Source organism: Neopelma chrysocephalum, unplaced genomic scaffold (genome assembly GCF_003984885.1).
Source record: "Neopelma chrysocephalum unplaced genomic scaffold, ASM398488v2 Primary Assembly neopelma1_68, whole genome shotgun sequence".
In the NCBI taxonomy this organism is placed as follows: Eukaryota; Metazoa; Chordata; class Aves; order Passeriformes; family Pipridae; genus Neopelma; species Neopelma chrysocephalum.
In genome coordinates this window covers 2,532,829-2,553,805 of record NW_020897727.1, presented here as the reverse complement: position 1 = coordinate 2,553,805, position 20,977 = coordinate 2,532,829, and the positions used below count along the sequence as shown (strand labels likewise).

General features: G+C 36.6%; 1 long non-coding RNA gene across 2 annotated transcripts; it reads right to left on the bottom strand.

Annotated features, from left to right (window-relative positions):
* Positions 1-2,813: 2,813 nt before the first annotated feature.
* Positions 2,814-20,728, bottom strand: LOC113968522. Of its 2 annotated transcripts, none has more exons than XR_003534542.1 (4): positions 20,569-20,728; positions 19,160-19,261; positions 10,143-10,229; positions 2,814-3,027 (listed from the first exon to the last, which is right to left on the bottom strand). It is a non-coding gene; the product is annotated as an uncharacterized LOC113968522 (long non-coding RNA). The 2 variants fall into 2 exon arrangements; XR_003534541.1 differs by having other exon boundaries at positions 20,607-20,617.
* Between the last annotated feature and the right edge of the window lie 249 nt (positions 20,729-20,977).

Below are 20,977 nucleotides of genomic sequence, written 5' to 3'. Positions count from 1 at the left end.
GCTGGAGCACAGTCCAACCTCCCTAGTGAATACATAAGCCTTGAGACTAAAGAAAATTTTTTTCTCTGAACAGGCCAGTGATTTTGTTTTCACTTGTAAGGAAAAAAGAAAAAAAAAGCAGAGACCTATTTAGAAGTTGAGAAAATGCTGTCTTGGAGCTTTAATTAAAACAAAACTAAAGAAGCTTCCATCTACTTTTCTGAAATGCAGTAGCTATACTAAAAATTGAAAATAATTGTTCAGTTAATAACATCCCACTGTACAAACTTTTCTTTCTGAAAGTTTCTAAGTGTGTTCCACATATATATATAAAGCATATGGAAAGGATGGCCAAGGAGGTGGTGAAGCAGAGCTCCCTAAGCTATAAACAGGTGTCCTGCATCTACTTCTTAGGAGAACTGTTATATGGTATCTTTTATGACTCTCACTGCATTTTAAGGATCAAAAACCTCATGATGTTGAATCTTTCTATGTCAGAAAGAGGAGGGGTCAAGGTATCCACACCAATTTTTACCTTCTAAGAAACTTGCATTTCAAAGTCTCAGAATTGTGAATCAGGGATAAGGCTTCCACTGACTGTTATAAGAACAGCATCCAGTTGTTGATGCTTGTACTGAGATGCATGTTTCTGTATGACATATATATGTAATTGAATGCTAACAATTGTTCTTTTACATACACCATGAACATCCCATGCTTTCCTCGCAGTAGTCTGAAAAAGTGTCATTTCTATTAAAAATATTTATATTCTAAGGATTTTTCAAATTTGCTTTATATAATGCAAATATGAACTGTGAACAAACTTATGAATAGAAATAACATTTTATTAGGGCTTACTGTCAGTGATTTGCAACTATTAATTTTGCTGAAAGTCATGCCATTTGTGTCACTTCAGTCAAATCGGGATTTGGTCCATAATTATTGACCTCTTTTATTTGTAATGACAACTTCTTCCTCTGTTCACTTCTCTATATTGGCAGAGACAGATTCAGCTCATCTTTATAAATCCGATAATGTCACCAAATCAAAATTTAAGGTGAAAGGGTAAAGAGAAATTGCTTCTATGTTTCATTACCTGCCAAAAGAATGATCTAAACTCTGATTGCTGCACTTCCACACGGCTGTAGAGAGAAAGATAATGCAGCCAAGGCAACAGCCTAGCTGAGAACACTTGGTTTGTTAAAAGATTTTTCAGATCATTAGCAGGTGGCTGAAGTAATTAAACTTAATACAGCATTTGTTTTCTGAACAGCTAAAGGCTTAGCTTGTTACCCTGAGTAGTATTTTCCTCTTGGAGTAAACCCATGGAGGTTATCCAAAAGCAGATTCAACTCCATGGCATCTAATGTGACCTGGCTCTGTATCACTGGTGGGACTGCAGGGGCTGTGAACACTCATACATTGTCATTATATCAGCCATGTATTTCTTTTGCCAACCAACTCAATAAATTTGAAACATTTTGTAAAACTAGCTACCACTTGAGATGTTCTCTGTGAAATAGCTCTGAATATGCATCTTTGACCTTATAATCATTTCTTAAGTACAGTCTAAACTGGGTGGGTTTAGATTCTGCACATTAACATAACTGCATTTTTTATTCTAGTATATTTTAAAGCAGAGCAGAACAGCATTGCAGTGTGTGAGATTAACACTTATACTTTTATCGGTACAATTACATTTTTACAGAAATTATTGAATTAATACATAAAACCCACTTGTGCAGACTTAATAAAAGTGCCAGACCAAAGAAGAAGAGATCCCTGTCTGAATGTCAAACTTCAGAAAATAATCCATCTGGTTCTATTCACAGACAGACAGGCCACATCTCAGAGTACCTTGCAAAATCAATGCTCTCCATGCATGAGACACAAACTCACAAAGGCAAGAATTCAGAGTTGAGCCTTAAGCCCTGTTCATAATTTGTTTCATTGTTCCAGCACATATGAGATATGTAAGACCCCCAGCAGCTTTGAGGCTCCTGTTCTGTTCCTGCACAATAGGGGTGAGTTAAGGATTGCATTGTATCCATATCCCCTCAGTTCTGGTGCCTTTGTAAGCTTTAAAGAAGATATTTAATGTTATATGAATGAGGTTTTATGATAATGCTGAAAAAACAAAATAATATTTGGGAAAAGTAATAAAATCCTCTCTCAAACTAAGATACATTAAAACTGGCTCAGTATATCATGCAACTCATTATGTGGGATTACACCATTCCTCTGAGCTATGAATTTACATAGTACTGGAAACCATAAGAGATAAGAAAAGGCACTTGTAGCCAATTCTGTAAGAAAGATATTTTTAATTTGAGAAAATATACTTTTGCAGGGCGGATACTTATATGCTCAACCTACTAAATGTCTACTTCAAAAATTAATTTTATGGAACAAAATTTATCAAAGCTAATATTATACAATTTGGTTTTGCTCATTTTTTACACTATTATCTTAATAATTATTTTGTAGTCTCATGAATACCAGACTTTACCAGACAGATATTGCACTAGCTAGACTTTAATGGATTACAATTACAATTGCTTTTAGAAACACCACTGTATCACCTGCACAGAACCCATTACCATGGAGTATTTAAATAATATTAAATCCATACAGAAAAAAATATCGTAACTATATGTGGTTTCAAAACAAGTTAAATTCAAAAGGCTTAGAAATCCTCATTCTTTACCTCTTTTGTACTTAACAGCCTGTGAATGTATAGAACACGAGAACCATGTAAAATTTGTAAAAACATTACTTCAAGTATTATCAATACAGAATTAAGCTGCAGGTTGCATAAAAATTTGGAGTGCATGTTGAGGTGCTCGAAATGAAAACGGCTACCCAGGAACACAATGGTACTGTATTATGCTGATTTAATTAACATATTATACCATTTGTCATGTTGCTGGCCCATGTAGCCTTGTATTCTCTGCCCAGAAATATCTGATGGTTTTGCAGGTTAAGTAGAGATAAGATTGTTCACAGTTCTAGAGCTCTAGGTCAAGACGACTTCCATGTCACCCGAAACTGGAACATGTAGAGTATTTTAGCTAAGAAAGAGGAAAGAGCCACAATCTCAGCACAACTGGTGGAAATCCTAGAGCCCAAGTTATTCTCATTTCTGGTTTCTGAATTATCAAGGCAAAAGCACTGTAATGAGCTCTTATTACCCAGAAGCAAAGTTGCAAGTAGTAATGGATTAAGAAAAATACTGAAGAAACATAAGGTGGAACAATGTGTTCTTCTGGGAGTAAAACAACCTTCAGCTTCCTCAGGATAGGTAGGTGCCACTCTGTGAGGGCTCTAGCTGCACTAAAGTTGGCTGAACTTCTGAGGAAAGCAGCTGTACTTTTCTTTTGAATACTCCTTCTTCCAGAACCCTGAGGGTACCCTTCTAATTCGGGAAAGTGGACAGGGAAAAACAAAGGAGGAGTATATAAACACTGGCTGATTAGCATGCATGCATCTTATCTTTAAATTTTCTGAGAAATGCTGCTGTTTCATTTCCTCTTGTCTCTCCAGCTGCACAGTTACTAAACTTCTGCTAAAGTGAATGAGGAAAAAAGTGTTATTTTTGGGGTCTAACTTGGCATTCAGCACTTGAGACTTCTGTTGTGTGAGGTACGCTTAGCTTGCCTCACACTTGTTGCTGCCATATGGAATTTAGAGGAACCTCTGACTCTGGTTTCTTCTCTCTTTCATATTCTGATCCTACTATTTCCACTATCAACTGCATTTAATGCACATTTCCAAACTGTGCTCACTGTTGCAGCAGTATGTCCAAGTCAACTTTAAATCAATCACTGTAACAGTCTCCCTGACAAACTTGCAACACCTTCGCTTTCTAAAATGGGAGCTTATGAGAATCAAATAGCTCATGTGATTTTCTCTTTTTTCCCCAAATTTTCTCATTACTCTGATGTTTGTTAAATTTCTTGAATTCATTAATGTATTTTACATAGATGCTCAGTTTACACAGCCATTTGGCAATACAACTGAAAGATATGACTATTACTATGATTACAGAAGCATTTGATGACTTTTTAACTTTAAAACAAGCTGTTATGGTATGACCAATTCATAATCTCAGGCAAGGATGTACAAAACCAAAAGGTAAAAAGCTCTCTTTTGGCAATCACCTCAGAGGCATGTAGAAAATCAAACACACACACATACTCAAAAATTTTTTTCACTAGGAATTTGAGGTCCTGCTCTTAGGCACACTTGGATCATCGTTCACAGAACCCACAATTAAAGCATTTTTCCCCCCACACCCCCATAGTTTGAAAAAAACTTGCATTCTCCAAGCACAGCTGGTCACTCTTCCTTTTCCCCAGTGGGCTTCATCCCTTTTGCCCAGCATATGAGGGATCTGGAACCCGTTCTTAAAGGAATTTTAAACTACTTTTCCCACCTTCTGGATAATTTTGAAAGGAAAAAAGAGTAGTAACTGAGTTACTCTACATTAGCCTAACCAGCTCTGGGATTATATCTCACAGAACTTTTAACAAATTAACAAGCAAGCTCTGTTCAGATAAATAAGCACTTAAAATTGGGTACCATATTGATGGTGGTAGAAGGCACTGTATTAAGCAATAGCTGATGTAGGCCCTGTTCATGAAACTCTAGGCTAGACCAAGATCTACAAAGGTACTGAGGTGCCTAATTCCTGTCCAGTTCAATGAGATTCTCAAGTCCTGCAGTCTGCACCTTAGAAGTATTTGCTTGAAGGAATTGAGATGAAACTTGGGCTCCCATGAAACTTCATGCCATCTTTGGTACAGAAATGATCTGGCAAACACACAGAAAAATTACCTGGCTGACACAGGCAGGGAGGTGAGCACTGACTATGCAGCTCCTAAGTCAGACACATGTTGCACTGCTGAGAGGAACAACTGTTAAACACTTTTAAAAGCTAGACTCTAAATGCACACAGCAAATGTCCATGGGATTAGGCCATATACGATTTTTAAAGATATCTTTTGTCTCTGTAGCATCTGTTCTCATTATGAACTCATTTTCTTATCTATGCTTAGGTCCATTTCTTAAATCTGAATACAGGACAAATATTTCCACTGGCTTAATGGGAGAATTGAGTCTGAAAATAATAATTTCAATATGGTTAATTCATCAGGAATATAAAAAATACATTTGCACAATTTTAGCACTTCTCTTTCAACATAAATTTACATTACTTTGTAAATTATGCTTATATTTATCTATATATTCCAGCATCTTTAACAAATTAACAATAAGGAGTATCAGTGAAAAGCAAGTTATAACCACTTGAAATAAATTAAGATGCTATTTATATCTGATACACATTCTTCCCAGTCATGATGGGACTGATGTAAGACCATCACTTCAGTCAGATATGCCTGTCTCTCAGACATTTCCTTGCTCTCTCTTGCCAAAGTCTATTGTTAACTGTTCATGAAAGGTCTTCCTAGAGACTGATATGTTGCATGGAGTCCTTAGCATGTCTCTTTATTCATGCTGAGATCATATCTCCTCATTTTCTAGCTCTTCTCCTCCAGGTTCTGTGCTGCAGTCCCTTCCTTTTTGAAGTTTCTATTTTCATAGATGACCATTACTTTCTTATATTTAATTCCTCCTAAGTGCTGTAATTTCCCAAATGTTTTTAATTCCATAAGCTGTTTCCTGTGATCTTCTCCAGACTACTTCTCAGCATGGTTTTCAGCTTTCTCTGGGGCTATATTTTTTTTTATCCACCTCTTCCTCTCCTCTCTCTTCCCTCAGCATACAACAGCACTGGCCTCCTTCAGCCATAGCTCATTTGTCTGTTTAGCATCTGTTTGTCATTCATACCCCTTGATGTTAGAACACTCATCTTTTTCATATTCTCATCTATAGCCCACTGTGAATACTTGCACAATGCTTTAGAGTCACCATAGAGCATTTAGTTCTACTTCTTCTAATAGGATATTTGCCTCCTTATCTTCAATGGTCTCCTTTTTCCCCGGGAATTTTTAATATTGTCACCACTATTTTAAATTTACTGTTTCCTGCAACTGATCTTTAATTAGAAAGCTGTAATGGGACAGTATATTTGCAGAAGCCTCCCTTGTCCAGCCTCCAGATAGAAGAATCTGCTCCCAAATGCAGAGTTGTTCAGAATGCAGGTCTTCCATTACTTTTATTACAGGTGAGGGAGCCCACTGAAAATGTCTTGATTTGTCCCAATACTCAGAATTCACAAAACCCACAATTAAACTGGTACAACTTAATGAAAAAAAATGCCCTAACTTTGTAGAATTTACTTTGGGTACAACTATTGCTAAAATTGGTATGTAGTGGGCATGCTCTTCTAAGCTTTCTCTCTTCTGTTTCTCTATGCAGCTGTGAATCAATACAAGCTGAACAGGGTAAAATTTTTACACAATGTTCTATCCTGAGGCTAAATGAGTTTTTTCCATTGCCCTGAAATTATTGTAATAAGTATATATTCTTGAAAAAAACTTGGAACGCCATAATCATATATCAAGGCCCAGTTGTGACATGCAAATATACCCATTTTTTATATAACATAAGAAAGTTTGCAAGCTATGCATCTGAGCAATACAGTGAATACAAAACAGATGAGGAAAGCCCAAGGTAACAGTGAGATGATAATGGCTGGCGTAATAAGCAGTGCTACTGCACCTCAACTGCTTGGCTATGATTAAACTAATTTAATAACTGCTACCATGCTAAGAAAAGGCATAAATAGCAGAATGGTGGTTTATTGTCTGCTCTCTTCTGTAATTTACTCAGCACCAAAGTATTTATTAGAAACATATTTATTGTGTACTCACTTTTGGATGTGCCATATGTTCCTCTACTTATGATGTAATAATTTGTTTTGTTTTTTGGTTTTTTTTCTTTTTTTAAGTACTGTATAAAAAGACTAAAGCTGAAACTGGAAAAAGTCACTAGATATCAGTGTTGAAAGTGAGATCCATTTCATAGGAAGACATTCATGCCTCTAACGAGAAGTTTGCTCTAATGAAATGAAGGAGATCAAAGATGATAGAAAGCAAAGCTATGTAATGAAACAGTGATTTAAGAAGCCTGGGACATTCATTTTATTTTCATTGTAAGATAGGTTACTTGCCTTACTGTTTGGTATTGTTTATTCTGGTGTCTGTACATGGTTTTGATTATATTAATTAGATTATTGGCCAAATTCTACTGTTGTAAATCAAAATTGCTCTTTTGACTCCAGTGAATGACAGTGACTTATACCAGCTGATGATCTACCCTTCAATGCCTTACAAATACAGGATAAAGACTTTGCAAGCCTTATACAAAGTTTGTTTGTTTGTGAAAATGTTACAATTTATTGCAGTTTTGCAAATGGATAGAATTTCTTGCTGTAAATACTTTAATTGCTATTATAAAATGAATTGAAATTTAATTAAAGATGAAAAAAAGCACAGTGGAAATTTTTAAAAGGACAAAACCAGCGAGAAACACTCCCAGATTTGAATGTCATTTTAACAGTAATCGGAACCAACATCTGAAATGTGTTACATAATTTTAAACATATACTAAAAATTATTTGCTTCCAGCTTAGAGCAAGTGCAGACTCAATAGCTGTTCCAAAGCTTTTAGTTATTTTCCCCCTCACTCTCTAGACATAAACAAACAAGAATGCTAATTAAAAATGTTACTTCAGGCAATAATCTTGTCAAAGTAGTTAAAGAGGGTTAGACTCAATCTTCAGAAGGTAGAGTAACTTCTAGAGAAAGCATTCATCATGAAAACACAGTGCATTTATTCAAGCAATTCTCCAACAGTTTGGATCCAGTGCCATGGACATTACTGAAAAATGTAACTTTTGCTCTTAATGAGATAATCAAATATGTGTTTGCTTCTTTTAATGTATATAATGAACATGACACTGTTCCAAAATGCATTTATGATACTAAATAACTGGGCAGGTTTTATCAGAGATTGTTTTACTCTTAATTCCTTAAATTTTCCTTGTTTCTCAGAGGCTGTTACCACTGGCACCACGTGTTGTTTCTCCACCATGGTTGCAGTTTTACTGGGGCTTATGAAGTGTTCAGTACAAAAGGGAAAAGGTAAAACTGATTTCTAAAAGGGTGTCAGACTAGTTTGTGCAGGCACAGACAACATGTGGGTTCTTTGAAACAAGGAATGTAAACTCAACAGTTTTACCTGAAAAGCATTTTCAAATGTGCCCGAAAAGGTAAGAATTTGAATGCCTCTTGAATGAAAGAAAGCTCCAATGAAGACGGAACATCCTCTCATGCCAACACACCGAGACTATTGAGCCCTCCATGAAAATCAGTAAAATCCCTAGGGAAGTTGGCCACTCTATTCCAATGGCACTCACTGGCCCTCCCTGTCTAAGGTAACGACCTCCAAAGCACAGCCTACGTGTCACAGTCAGTAACATGTTGAGGAACTTCTAGAGACAGCGCAGCTCAACATGTAAGTTCAAATGAATTTATGTTCTGTAATTTATGCCTTTCTTTTTAAGACATCATGTCCTCATGTTTTTCCAAGAATAGATGTATAACTTAGTCTTTTGGGCACTGATCCATTTTACACATTTCCTGATCTGCCCTTTTGTTACTGGAAAACTTATTCCAGGATGAAAACTCAGTTTGTGTAAGAAATAAAATCAATTCAATTGAACATAGATGATGGTTGGACAAACTGTGCATACTGTCTTATGCTCAAATGTTGATATTTATCAATATTATTTAGAAGCATCCAAATAAAATCCTTCTAGAGGACCAAATTTCTAATGGGTATATTTATGTAACACTTGCATTGAACTTAGAACAGCCTGCACTCTGTATAATGTTTCAAATAGGAGTGCTAAAATGGTGCATTTCTTTCCCATTGAACAAAGATTTTATGTTTCTGGCAATGGTTTTGTAAGATAATGTACTTGTTAGCCAAAAAAACCACTCAGAAAATAACCCTAATCCTACTTTGATGTACAAATGTAACAACAGAGCTCTTTAGGAATGGATACAACCCATCTTATTTTTACACATTATATTCTTTTTTCCCTAATGTCAAAGATGCTTATCTAAGTGAAGGGTTTCTCCACGGATTACATTTCCCTATTTTTTTCTAGGCTACCCTCAAGATGAATGAACTTTATCTTTTCAGGAAGTTAAATTTTTTATTTAAAATGTGAGATCTTGTTGAGTCCCAGGGTTAAGTGCATGGTTTCAAAGCTGATATGCTTTCAACATATGGCTCTCTTATTTCTAGCTATATTTAACATTCTTTTATCTTGAAACATTTTACTCAATTTCTCAAACATTCTTTTATCTTGAAACATTTTACTCAATTTCTCAGAAATGCCATTTGTTTAAAAAAATTTTTTTTTTTGATAATCAGGTCTCCAGCAGGACTATCTCTTTCCTCTATTTATATGCAGGACACAATCCTGGCAACAATTTAACTCCAGCAAGTTGGAGAAATTCCACCTGGACTAAGTGTCCCACAATCAAACTGGCTGTGTGTTCCAGAAGATGGTTCCCTAGCAGATGACAGCTGAGAGTATGTTGCATTTCTCTTTGCATGAAGGGAAATATAATCAGTTATGCAGGAATTTTACCTAGGCAAATGGGCCTAAATTATTCTGCTTTGTGCTTGGCCTTGCCCTCAGAGTGCTTTACACTGTCAGTCTTTACTGGTCAGAGTGGGACTCCTACTGAATCTGTCAACAGTGCACTACATTCTAGACTATATACATTTCATTAATAAACCACTCCCAGACATTCCCCTGTTAAATATTTCAGTTGAGGGATCAGGACCTATGAGATACAAAATCTAAATCAATAGAAACTACTTCAGTGTTTCATAGTTACTCAGAAGAGAAATGCTAAAACATCTTCTTGGGAACCATGCTACTTCCAATATCATCAGGAAAGAACCATGGATAAAGAGGAAGCATTTTGAAGCTACAATAATGCAAACATGAACATGACTGTGATATGCAAGTGTTCAGTTAAGCAATTGGGATAAGGTTCCCCCCTAAGAAAAAGGAATACTTCTTGCAATACCTTGCACTAGGTACATATTAATGGTATTACACAGTAAGGTAGGGCTGTTAAAATTACAAGAAATAAACAACTCTTGAAGATACTTACAATTAGGATACTCTTTAAAAGGCAGAATCGAGTGCCACATCTTTCTTATCCCCCGAGTCTCACATTCCACCAGTTCTGTCCTTATACCTGCACAAGAGCAAAAGGGAATGGTTTAAGGTTTTAATGAAAAAGTAGGTATCCAACCTGACCTTATCAGTCACATGGATGTGGCAGCATCCTCCCCGCTTGCAGATGCTGGGTGAACAGTCTAACCCCCTTCTAGATATGTTCTGTATCAATTTCCTCAACTTCTCCTATTAACTTTTTAATAGAGTTTCTACAATTATGCAGAGATAACATAGAATTATTGCAGAAATATTTCTACAATATTGTAGAAATATTTACTGCAGCCAATTGTGCTTTAACATAAGAGGGGATAATCCCAACATTTTGTATTCTATTACAGAGGCAACTCTCTTAGACCAATCACTGTAATCTAGATACAATTATATTTTTTTCCAGAAAACATCTATTTTTAAGGAACCTAAAAGCATTGTATGAACTTTTCTGTTTTTAACAAGATGATATTTTCTGACAGAAGACATTTTTTTCTCGAATGTTTCTTAATATTGCACTACAAAACATAGATTTGTTGCAAGAAAAGGCAGTTAAAATGAATTATCTGTTAAATTGCACAGCCCCTGCCTTCCTGTAATGTTCCACTGGATTTAACAGAAATAATCTACTGGAGAACCACTACTCAGCGTAATAATTGTGAGACTGTCTGCCATATATATCTATCATGATCATCTAAGATACCTTTATTCCACTATAGCCTTCTTACACAACATTCAAACTGTGGAAGGCAGCACAAAACCTTACATCAGCTACAGATTAACAGCTCAGATTGATTTTCTGGTACCACTAGGCCTACTACATTCGAGTACCTTAAAAGTAAACGATAATAATTTTTAAAATTACAAATATAAGTCTAACAAAGGCTACAAGGGCATAAAGAACAATAATGACAAACTACTGTGATGACAGTTCAAAAGGGATATAATTTATCTGTGAGATTTAAGTATGTGCTGCTAATACTTTTATTAAATGGTAAACCTATACGCTGGAGATTTCTGATCATGACATATATTGGAATTTACATTAAGGAGAGATGGCTACTCATAGACATCACTATTTATAAATTATATCTCTTTTTATGTAATGTATACTCCATCAGAATTATTTAAAGGAGTGCTGATATTGAGAAATGAGTATTGATTAAAAGACAGAAACAATCCCCAAGAAAATTAAGCACTGAACTCAGACAAAAACATTAAATAAAAGAATGAGCAGTACTCGTAACTTGGAGTACCACTTCCTAAGAAACACATACAGTAGCAAAATCTATTTTAATTGCATATGGGGACTTTGCCTGGATTATGCCCAGGCACATGACAAACCACTACCAAGTCCCCTGTTGGGAGTAAAGGACAAAAAGGGCTTTTACTTGGCTTGTTGCCACTTTTCTCAGGAACAATAAGTCAGTCACTAGTCACAAAACAAGAGTCCTCTGCATCAAGCCAGCCACCCCCAGGGAGGCTCTGGCTGGCAGCAATTCCAGGCAGCTCCATCTTCCCAGTGCCCAGTGCTGGGGGCTGCCAGCCCCTCTCCTTGGCATCAACTAAACGGGACTCCCCAGTCGTCCCCTCTTTTTACAACTCTTCCTCATTGCTCTGGCTCACATTCTTTTTAAAAGTTACTGCATAGCAAAGAGGGGCTGTTTAAGACTCCAAGTCATGAAATATTCTCCTGATTATGGATTAGTCATATTTTATACTTCCAAATGGTACAAGATTTCATTGCCCCTGGCAAGAGCAATATGTACAAGCCTATTGCATCATGAGTAGGCACAGAGTAATCAATGGTTAACTGACTAAATAAAGGACCAAAACTATCACTGAGGCCCCAGCAAGGATCATGATAAAGGCTCTGGAAGACTTCTAATTCCTTAAAACCTAGAAGGCTTAGAGGTCCTATGAAAAGCAAGTTTCATAGTTTTTGTAAGCACTCAACTAGTGCTTTTTTAACTCATACTTTCTCAACTAATAAGTTTTTAGGCATCTTTACAGACAAGGGAAGGATTTAAACAATTCAGTGTCTTTTGCCATCATAATACCATACATACTTAGCATCCCTGCACCTTCTGAATTCTCAATTTGATGACACTATTGCTCAAAATGATATTTTATTTCCCCAAGAATCACACAAAAGCTGAGATAATGCCTAATAAGGAGGGTTCATTAGGACATTATTCAGTATTTTGTATGCTTGTGCTGGAACTTGTTCTTCCATTTTCCAGTGCAAATCTAAATATTTTTTACATCGGAATAGAGAATCTTATCTGTGGCTTGGTATTCTATATGAATACTCTTCCATTAATTTTTTGTAAGTTTTTCAACTAATCTCAGCACAACCATATTTGCTTTTCTTAGAGCACAGTATTGGTTTTAGATCTTTCAAGATTTGTAGGAGTTCTCCAACAAATTTAGTAACATCATCTTGGCAGAAGATAAAAAAAAAGAAAATTATTATATGACTTCTAGATACCTAGGAAATAACATATCAAGACCATAAAAATTCAAATGTTTATACTTTTCCTATTTTTATAATAATATAGCACATTTTTCTAAATTTTCTAAATTTTTTATTACCACTGCACAATGAGAAAACAGCTGTACTTTCCCTTAGGATTATGACTGAAATGTTTATAAATAGTCAATTCACATTTTTAAAAGTGTCTTGAAGATGCAATGCACAATGCACTAGCTAGCAGAATGAACACTGGTTTATATTTGTAATCCTACCTAGAACATCTTTTCATTGGTTTCAGGTCAGAAAAGATGCTACATGCAGTATTTTCACAACTACAAGAAAAAGATAATAAAAAAGCTGTAGGTTGAATTTCTCTGCTGTAGTTAATAACATACACAACAATATAAGTAATGCTAACTCCTTTAAACAACTTTGATCCCACTATTGTGTTTCTTCTTGCAAAGCATCAACAACAATAATAAAATGTAAAAAAAAAAAGTTAAGGATAAAAACAGACATCCCAGGTGCTAAGTCTTTAATGGAAAGAAGGTTGAAGAACCAAAGAAAAGCCCTCCTCCCCACCCCCCCAATTACACAAACACCTCTGCCTGGTAAATTGTTTTTCACATAACTTCATTCTTTGGAAATGAATCAGTTCCAGGTCTTATGAAGAAATGTTAATGCAACATATCTCAAATATGTGCATTTCATTGGTTTTGCAATAATGTGTCCTGCCTCTGAAAACAACACTGTGCCCAAATAAATATGAGCAATTTTTTAGGGTTACTTTTTGAGAACTTCCTTAAAGTTTTGTCAGTTTCTCTGATTTTTTTTTCTTTAAATGGTGTCCAACCCCCAAGGCAACCTTAATAAAGTCAATGAAATTATACAGGTGGAAAGGACAAAAATGTGGCCTCTGCATTTCAAATAGTGACAACATTGGTCTCACCATTAAGCCTGACACAAGAACCTTTTAATTTAAATGTAATCTCCAAAAGACCAAATTACCAGCAACATGTTCTCATTAATTCCTGTAAGGGATGCTCAAGCTTTGACCCCTTATTGTTCTCCTTATCGAGAAGAGGTTGAGTCATAGTATTAATAAGCCATCACTCATTTAAGTGGTCATTCACTGCTGGGCGGGGAAAAGATAGGCTCATCCTTTTGAAGTGGGAATGGGCAAGCAAGGCTGCTGTAATAGGCTGTGATTATTTTCACTATGAATGCTCTCCCAGCTTTCAAAAATTAAAAGGAGCACTCATTTTCCTGCTTGAGTATTTCTCACACTGGCAAAAAAATGAACACTTTGAAATGTAAATGATTTAATCTTTGCAAACCCCTGCTTCAGAGGGAGGTACAGCTTCATTTACAAAATGAAGACATTTTAGGAAATGATTATCATTGTAAAATTGAGGTCAGCAGGGAGTCTGAGTTCAAACTCTTAGAATATCAGCAGTGTAACAAGTTTGATCTTCCTTACTGCATTGCTTGCATTTGCTTCTCTGGGTTCCAGCAGAGAGCCATTGTCAGTTGGAACTTGTTCCCACTCGTTTCCTTGGTTAAATAAAATAGTTATGCTTATTATTTAGAGTTAGCCAGTCCAATAAAATTCAGGACAAGGCTAAAAATAAAAAAGGGAAGTTGAAACTTATTTTGATTGATGTATACACACTGTGCATATTCAACTTAGAACATTTAAAGGTTGACAGCGCTGAAGACAATTTTTTTTTTTAATGCTTAGTTCAGGCAATAGCACTGGGTAGAGTTACTATACTGTCCTACCAAGGTTTGGGAAGGAGACCACCCATAATGGTGAGAGAATATTTCATTTAAAATTTAAACATTAAGTCCTTAATCTCTCTTCTGTGACTTCCAAATAGAATGACAATTATTGTTGGTGGCAGTATAGGGTTTTATGGCATCAGTCAGGCTTATTATGAATGGGTGGAGATGATAAATTTGTATAACAAAGTCCAAATGATAACAGCTGCCATATGACAACAGCCATTATGGAGAGCTTCCCTGCCCTGATGGGCATTTCAGCTGAAAATGATGGAAATCTATCAGAAACAAAGATGAATCTGTGTGAAACAGAACACACAAGTGAGGAGTTACAATATGTTATTGGTGATATTAAGATATAAGCTCATCATCATTTAATCAATGTCATATAATAATTTTCAGTGGAGTTACTTATTTCTCCACCATTCCTGAAGAGTCATTTCTGTCTCCCAGCCTGATACACTGAAAAGTATATCTTAAAATTAAAATATCAAAATGCCATTTTGCTTACAAAGATCCTTGATGCACCCTTGAAGTTACACTAAAACCCCCTTCAATAGGACAGATGAAACTCTATATTACTGTGTGCAAGAAATACACTCTCATATCTACAACATACAAGAGAAAAACATCACATTAGGCAAAACTCAGTATCTGCCCAATATCTTGTAATAGGATAGGCAAGAATGAAGGGCTGCTTGTATTCAAGTTAATGTGATACAGTTTGAAGTAAGGCTAAAAGCTGGGTAGCCAAACCTGCAGGATGCTTACCCAAACCAACCTTATGGAGGTTTATCTTTACTAATGACGAAAAGCAAAATATTGGCAGTGTTTTTTAATATTCCTCAAAAAGAGAAGAAAAAAACTGCACAATTTTTCAAAACTTTCAAAATGCAGAAAAACATGTTATAACATTTGAAAAAAAGATAAAAGAGAAAGTCTAAACAACATCCATCACATAGCCAGTCTCATTGCTTACTGCTTTTTCTGGTTTGAGCAGGTGTTTTGTTTGTGTGCACTGGAGTGTGAGGCAGCTGTTCTCTCCGAGGTATGAAGGGCTCCATTATAAGCACCACTCCGCTCCCCTTCCAAGGCAAGTCTGCAAGCTGGGCGATTGCCACAGTGGAGGAAAGCTCCACACCCTTGCCTTTGGGCAGGACTTCTTTTTCTTAGTGGCACTATATACCTGACAAGTCCTGCAGGTGCAAAATGAAGGAGTGTGACCAGCAACAAACATGAGCAAAAGTCATGCAGAGTAAACTGAGGTTTCAATGCACATGGTCAAGTGTGTCTTGCTGAATCCTGGAAACTTTATATGAGTTTTGGATGGCACTGGCCTGAAAGCTGTTTAGCAGAAGACTGACTTTCGGTCAATATTACTCTTTTAACTATTTAAAGATGCATATAAAGTTTTAGACTTGATGCTTGTAATAGAAGTCAGACTGCGAGAGGGTCTAGAGCTGAATGAACTTAAAGTTTAGAATATATATGTTTTGACGAACTGATACGGTAACAGATAACTAAAAGCTATAACAGACTGTGAACTCCCTGGGGCAAAGACTACTCATTCATTTGTACAAAAACATCAACACACTGCATGTTGGGTAATAAGTAAGATATTCCTCATCCTTCTCCCATCTCATATCCTTCGGGAGAGGGGCCAGAGTACAGGAGGGAGCAGGATTCAATGGAATCAACCTTCACTGAGCTACAAGCAAAATCCAGGAAATTCACATTGATTCTGAGATCTGAATTTTTATTAACTCTGTCCTGTTGCAAACAATGCTTAATATTGTGGCTCCCAGTTATTTTTCTCAGTTGAGAAAGTTCAGATCAAAGGTAGGAGCATGAACACTGCAAGCCCCTTTAAACTCGGGGCAATAGGTACCAATGGTACTGTTGGATTATGCTTCTTTAGCTCCACATTCTGGGCAAATAATGCAATATTTTACACAACATTTTTGGAGAAGTTGAAATCAAGTCTGTATGACAACTTCGGAAATTATGAAATAGGGAGCTTAGCTACTCGCCTAGAACTCTATAGGAATTATCTGCTTTGAACTTCTTAACAAATACTGTGCTTTGTCATTAACTCATTACCTCTGAAGTTCCCACGAACTGCTCCCAAGTAATTTTCTTAATATTCTCTTCAGTGACAGATATTTTAGACATTAAATCTATTTTTCATGTTAGCCTAATGATCAAGAAGGCTGATGTAATCCACTGAGGGAACATATATTCTAGTTTTCATTCATGCTTTAGAGTATTGTCACAGTTCAGCACAAAGGAATAATCTGATTGTTTCTCATAAAGCAAGAACAAATCATGATTGAAGGATTTCTTCTATTTAAAGCTATGCTTTGCAAAGCCTATTGAACTTGTTAGAAGAGTCATCTCCGATGCGTACACTAACTACACAAAGCTGCTGCACAGTTGCCATTCAAGGGCTAATTTAGTACCAAAAGGCCAATATTGCCGACTTGCAGATTACAAATATCACGAGATATTTATTTATTTATATTTAAATCAGGATAAAGGATGAAGAGAACTTTCAGTAGATCCACTTACAGTTAAAATGAGTGCAAGTTTGAATTACTTCTTTATGATCTGGTACAGCTGGGATTTGAAAGAGTTGCCGCCAGAATGGTGCAAAGCATTTGCCTTTGACAAAGTAATGCAAAATTTGTGCAAGTGGGTGAAAGAGCATTAGGTTATATCACCTTGTAGGTCAGCTGAAAAATACAATATGTATTCTGATTATGAGAAAGCAGAGTGAAAGGCAGAAAACAGGTGCTGAGGGACTGAGTTTGTGGGTGCCATGGGGCTGATGGCAGCGCCGAGCCCGGGCTGCCCCTGCCATCCCCTGGGCCCGGCTCTGAGACCAGCAGGGACTGCTCTCATGGGTTTGACCTCTGGGCAAAGATAACTCTTTCATACCCCCTGTTCCACTTTTCCACTTTGTATCCAAGTCCTCTGCTGTAAAATGTAAAACCAGCACATAGAGCATACTGCTTTGGAGGTCTGCCACTTGCATTCAGGCAACCATTTGTACTTTTGCAGGCGTAATCAATCTCCTGTTGCTATCAGCAGGGAGTGGGGCTTTGCTGCTTTATGGCTTAAAAGTAGTTTTGTGCAAATTCTACTTCCCTCCCCCCTCCCTTTAGCTCCACTACTCACAGGATTTCCAGGGACATGGGCTAGAGCTGAGAAAAGAAGCTTGTTTGATTTAAGCACAGAGGGGTTTTTTGTGTGTGTGTTTATATTTTCTCTGCATCTATTAAGGGGTGAGGGGGAGAGACTTCATTTATATGTTAATATTAGCCGGCACCCTGACTAAACTGACAGAACTATTTCATGGGAAGCTGACAAATTTTGTCAGCTAGGCTATCTTTCCACATCTCAATAGTGGCAATAATCTTGATTAGCAAAACAATTGGGGGCCAAAGAAGTCCTGCTGCTCCAAAGACCCTCTTCTCAGGTTACAGTTTGCTAATGTGATGAATCCAGAGAGTCCTTCAAGCTTGAAAAAATTCCCCAAAGCAGCTGAATTTAGGCAAATGAAGGGAACCATTTTGGAGGCTGGACAAAAGGGGTTAATTTGATCGACCATGTCTCCATAGTCTTATAACAATCATTTACTTAACAAGCATATAGAGAGTCATTCCATGGAAACTGGTGGAGTTAACAGAGGAAGTTCGAATAGAATATCTGTTTATCCCAGATGTGTGGGAATTTTAGCCAAAAAACAACACCACATAATTGCTGCCTGTGGTATTGATTCCTACACAGAAACAAGAGCAGAACTAAAAGGCTCTGAGCACGTTATGAAGGCCTCGGTTACGAAGCAGTACAAGCTTCCATTTTTATTAGCTTGTTGCATTGCTAATAAAACAATTAGAAATTAACCCTTTCAGGGAAACTAAATGAACTAAAAAAGGTTTGTACAGTCCTATTTTCAGCATGATTTAAGGCACCTATTTCTGTCTGCAAAACTAAGTTTTTTGTAATATTTTTGACACATATTGATACATCTTCATGCCATTTATTGCATTATCACATAATGAGCCATGGTCTGAATTATATTTATGCAGCTCAAATCGGCTGTGTTTATTCTAGTGCAATTATGCTGCATTTGCTTTAAAAGTAGAACCAAATAGTTACTAGAATTGTAAGTACATGGAAGTTTGCTTGGTCCAGGTCAGCATAAATATATAATCACAATATAACATAGCCATCTTGCTTTTGTGCCCTATCTCCCACTTATTTATGCATGTAATTAATTTATAAAACTGTCAAAAGTTGATCTAAAATAGCTATTAATCATGAGAGAGTTTCTGTTTAACGCCCTGTTGGATGGTTGATGCAATTTGCAGACTTGTGTTGAAAAGTTTACAATAAAAAGTATTAAATAAAACTTCATCTAAAATAGCACACAAAACTTAATCTTTTTTCACACAGTTGTTCCCCCACCCCATCCCTGATATTTTTGGAGTAATTTCTTAATGTGTTACTGAAATAAAAATTACTATATGTCTCATATTTTGTAAGACAAAGGGATTTGACCCAGTATGTACACACTGGTGAATATTAGTTTAAATGTACATTTTGCCAGACAACAAATACAGGGTTCTTAAGAAATGCTGATCTGTCTTCAGTGAGTTTCAGAACCAAACTTATACATTATGCAAATATGAAAGAGTGACCACTTATCATGAAAAATGAGAGGAGGAGGAACTCTGGCATTTTTACTTCTTGTTCTTTTGCACATCAGTGGTGCTATACAGACCACTTAGCAGGAATCCACCCTTTAAAAGATGCCAGTTATAATTAGGAAGATTTTGATGAAGTCATCAAACTCTCTTTACACTTCAAACTATTTTCTTGATAACTTAGAATCTATGATGAAAGACTCCAACTGCCTTAACTTTAATGTGAGCAAGTAATTTTTTTTTCAATTTCCCTCAAATTTGTGATAGGACGTGAATGGGAACATGTTTTGAAGATTGATTACTTCAAGATAAATACAATGACAGGAAGATTTATCCAAACAGATTTGTCTATACTTTTTCACAGTGACAACAGTCAGGAAAAAGAGTACACAGAATTTCCATCCATAAAGAACCTCCAACACTTACACTATCACAGATTAATGCTTATTTATATTGAATGTCTAAGATGGATATCTGAACCATAGCATCAGAAGTTCCTCACTCCCATTCAAGTCAGTGGAGAGCCTTTAAAGATTAGGTAATACAGATGACTCAGAAAAACTCGAATGGCAGGAGAAATTTTGCCTGAGCTAAAAGGTTTACCAATAATGTGACACACTTGTAGCCAACGAAGCAGACTCACAGGAGCGTGTGCCACCCTCTATTTGTTTGAAAACTCTGCACACAGCCTTTATTTTTTTTCAGCATTCTGTGCTTCCAGATGTTCAAAACTGGATTAATCTTTTTAGGAAGCTGAGGTGCTCTGTTTTATACCATCTGTCACACGCTATCACAGTGAAAAAGAAAAGGAAAACACACTATACGACTAACATCAAACTGTTACATGCTCATTAAGGATCTCATATTTTTATCATATAGATCTCTACATAAATGTCCATCATATAACCCCTTTATTTAAGGCTGCTTTTAACAATGGCACAGCTTGCAGTGACAGTACCAGCAGAGAAGCTGTGTAGCCCTCATGCCATGAGGTTGATAAGGAATTCAATCTACCAATGATAAGATTTTTTTTTAACTTTCATTTGTTCAACCTTTCAGAACAGCAGACAGCATCTAAAACTGAAGTCTTAACCCAAACAAAAGTTTTCTTATGGCACCACGTTTGGTTTGTTTGCTTTTAGGTACAAACTTTCAAACAACTCCTAAGCCTGGAATCTTTTGTACAACTTCAGTGGATCAAACGTGTGATCCTGCCTGTGCACAATTTAAGACTCTAGCAATGACTCTGAGGGAGGCTTGGAAGCTCTCACTGGAAGAAGGACTTCCACCCCCTACAGCCAGTGGCACAGACAGTCCAAGGAAAGGCAAAGTGCTCCAGATTTTGTGACCAGGCTGAAGTGCCCTCTCTGAGGAACCCTGGAGGAGGCAAAGGTGGAGACAACCTGGAGATGGCACAGTGCCTTTGGGTTCATTTCCTCACCAGTTCCTTGTGATACAGGATATTTCCTTACAAATGTTTGATGATATTTACACAGTGACTTCAGACAACGACTGGCCATAGCTCATTTCAAGCTCATTTCATTGTTCAAGTGACAGTACAGATTCTCTGCTTGAATCATTTTGCTGTTGAGACAGACAGACAGCATACCCATTAAGGCTTTTTTTAGCCAGAATATCCAAAGCTTCTGGCTGTAAAAAGGTAGAACTAGCATAGGTACTAATACTGCTCTGAGCTAATATTTCCCCCTTCTGACGTGATTCCAAAAAGATCATAAGTGAAGAAGAAACTGCCAATAAACATGCTTTGCACAATTTTAAGGAAAATAGCTTTGGTCTGATTCCAGTTATCGT